The sequence below is a fragment of the Garra rufa genome, chromosome 1 (assembly GCF_049309525.1).
Source record: "Garra rufa chromosome 1, GarRuf1.0, whole genome shotgun sequence".
Lineage (NCBI taxonomy): Eukaryota > Metazoa > Chordata > Actinopteri > Cypriniformes > Cyprinidae > Garra > Garra rufa.
Window position 1 is genome coordinate 106,863,561 of NC_133361.1, and position 3,378 is coordinate 106,866,938.

General features: G+C 43.5%; 2 non-coding genes across 2 annotated transcripts; one reads left to right on the top strand and one right to left on the bottom strand.

The window, feature by feature from the left end:
- Window positions 1-29: 29 nt before the first annotated feature.
- On the top strand, window positions 30-101 carry trnah-gug (transfer RNA histidin (anticodon GUG)). Its single transcript has one exon. It is a non-coding gene; the product is annotated as a tRNA-His (tRNA).
- Window positions 102-461: 360 nt separating this feature from the next.
- Window positions 462-576, bottom strand: LOC141290262 (U5 spliceosomal RNA). The gene has a single exon (XR_012340080.1). It is a non-coding gene; the product is annotated as a U5 spliceosomal RNA (small nuclear RNA).
- Window positions 577-3,378: the final 2,802 nt, after the last annotated feature.

Sequence of the window (3,378 nt, forward strand, 5' to 3'; positions counted from 1 at the left end):
CGGCACCACCAGATGTGAGCCAGTGGGGCGCCGTGATCGTATAGTGGAGAGTACTCTGCGTTGTGGCCGCAGCAACCCCGGTTCGAATCCGGGTCACGGCAGGCTTTTTGTTCACTGAGCTCCTTTCTGCCACCTCCATTTTTCGTACAAGTGCGGTGCCAGTTAAACTATACCAACAACGCAGGCAGCAGAGGCTGGCTTTCGGGGTCAACAAAGAAGGCTCGAAGCGCACGAGTCACTGATAGGGCCAAAAGAGCTAAAAGCCATCTTTGTTTGAGCCCGTCCAGAGTTTTTCTCGCGTCATGGACGAGAGAGCGCTGTCTTTCCATGCTGGCTAAAGAAATTTGAAGCTGCGAAGCTGGAAGCGCAAAGGCTGCAAACACAGACCATGACGAGGCGCGCTTCGTTACACTGCACGCTGGCGGGTGGCCAGATTGACTCTGCTCTTGACACTCTAGTGTAGCTCTGCTGTGAGCAGAGCCCCCAAAAATACAGGTCACTCGCAAAGGTTCCCCTCCACGGAAATCTTTAGTAAAAGGCGAAAGATTTATGCGCTGATGACGAGAAACTCGAGATGTGTCTCTATGCCCTTGGACCTGTGCGCTCACTGTGGTAAACCACTACGCTCATGTAGCATACGACGTTTTTAGCGTGTCACACTAGCTTAGGGTTCAATATGGGCCAAAGATCAGAAGCCAGGAACGTCTACTGGAGAGAGGGTGAGATGCTACTGGTGAGTGAATAGACAAGACAATTAGATTTGATTTTAAAAAGAATTTATATTGATGGGTTTTCTTTTTTCTTTGTAGTTTGTTTCAAGTAATCACATTGAAGGACAACCAATTGACAGCGGTCAAGAAATATTCTGTTGTCTCAAACAGTATCAAAAATGTTAACAGTTCAACAGATTCAAATCAATGTTGACCAAAATAAAATAAACTCTCAAAAAACAAAACAATAGTGTGTGTTCCTTTCAAATAAATTCACAATAAAATACTCTTCAATGAGCTTTACATTCAAAAACCCAATAATTCAAAAAGAGTCTGTAATAGGATGTTCACTCTGACTAAATTCCAGAAAATAGATGTAAATGACACTTTTTCTTCAAAACTCAACAGTAAATTCAACCATGAAATGTAAAAACACAAGAACAAATCAAACGATTCAATTGAACAATGCTTTGTGGATAAACGACTCAGTTGATCAAAGTTCGTGAATCAAATGATTCAGCTTCAAGAGCTGAACACTCATTCAAACAGTTCCAACTCAAAAACAAAGTCTCTCCGTTTCAGATGCAAAAAAAAATCAATTCTGTTCAAAGTATCGGGATCTTTTGTGTCCAAAAGAACAGGAAACAATGGAATTCTCCTACCAGTCGATGAATTCAAATCACAGTTCAAAGGTCCGTGGGCAGCTCGCCATTTGTGCACATGTAATCGCGATCAACACAGATGATTCTCACCAGAGGATTACGTTCGGCACAAAACAGGTAATTCTCTCAGAAGATCTCAGAAGAAACATAGGGAAGAAAAAAAACCCAGCCTTGCAAAACACAAGGCAAACACAATTAACTTCTGATTCAAACGTTTTCATCACAAGTTCATACACACACACACATCTCAAATACAACATTTCAACTGTTATTAAACACGTTGAGTTTCATAAATTACTCTTTGTCTTGTCTCATAACCCATTTATGAATATAACATGTGATAGCTTTAGCACACGTGCTAACTAGTTTAACGCACGCGGTATGCGCACGGCCTACTCAAAATTGCTTTGTAACATCTCATTTTGAAACTATTTTAGATCAGTATATGAAAATTCACTCACCAGAGCAAAATAGAATAATATTTTGTCAAAGATGATTAATCACAGGGCTTCAGCACTGAGATCCGCTCCAACTACACTTCTTCCAATTTCCACGTCTCTCTTCTCTCTTTTCGTCCGACGACAACACTTCAAGATGATGTCACGATTCCTTAAGTTTCGTTTCCAAGTGTTCTCTATCACATCTCTCCTTAGATTAATGTTCAACGCTATGAGCTTCTAGACAAACGCTCCGTGCTGCGGTCTCGTGCAATCTCGTCTCTCCTTCTGTTCTGAAAGGTGCAGCAGCGCCGGCGCTGCAGGTGGGCGGGGCTTATTAATGCGCTGCTACCATTGGCTCTTACAGAAGTTTGTCACTGAAGTGAGAAGTAATTTGATCAATCTTTCATCCTTCTGGAACTTTCTCCCTTTTTCTCATCTCTCAGTTTCCTTCAACTCTTTCTATGTTTTGAAGTATTTTAATTTCTTTGACTGTAGCCTGGATTACCCGGGTTACATTCTCCCCGCCTTGAAGCTATGCAGGTCCCACTGCATCTTCCAGGCTGTGAAGTCACAGCAGAGGGATGTTCACCTTGCATTTCCAGAGAGGTATTCTTAAAAGTATCAGACTCCCCCAATGAAACGGTAAATGCTGTGCTAAGCCCTTGCAATAGTGATTGAACAACCAGATAAAGGGGATTACCCAATTTAGGATACTGCAGCCTCTTTGGTGGCTCACGATGTCTTTGCGAACGTCTGGGGACATCTTCTAGACTCTCACCAGTCTCCACTAAGCTGTCTCGGCGACTTGGTGAATCAACTTTTCCTCCACGTGTCAAAGCATCGCCCCTTTCATCCTCTGCACTTAAAGTCTCAGGTGGGGATCCATCTGACTCCTGATCCAGCACAGGTATGTCACTCAGCACATCCGTCTCTATAGGATCAATCATCTGTGTATCCTCTCTTTCAGGTTCATCCAGCGGACTTCCTTCCCCAGCGTCAGGTTGGTCAGGTAAGTCCCTCTGTAATGTCACTGGAGTAAGTTGCTCAGTGTTTGTACTAACTGCATTTCTCATTTCAGGGGAAACTTCTGCCATCACTCTACCACTTGAAGGCTTCTGAGGTTTAGAATTGGAGAGGATTCTAGTTTCAACACTCGGTAAGTGTCCATGTGAGTAATAATCCATAGGGTCACTTTCTGATTCAGAATTCTCAGTCATACATTCAGGTTCTTGCGTACCAGGGTTTGCTCGAGTTCTAGACCTGTGAGGTGTTTTTGGTCTTAGTGGTTCCTCAGGCGTGGTTTCTTGCAAAAACCCACAGGGCAGTAACAAGTCTCGGTGCAATGTGCGAAGTGGTCCATCCTTGCCCTCTGGTTGAACGGTATAGACTGGTAAGTCGGCAGCTTTCTTGATCACAACGTAAGCTTCTTTCTCCCACTTATCTGCTAATTTATGCTTTCCTCTCAGCTTTACGTTCCTTACCAGGACCCGATCTCCAACTTCAAGGGATGAGGCAACCACTCGCTCATCGAACCTCTTCTTATTCCGTCTTGCTACTTTTGAAGCG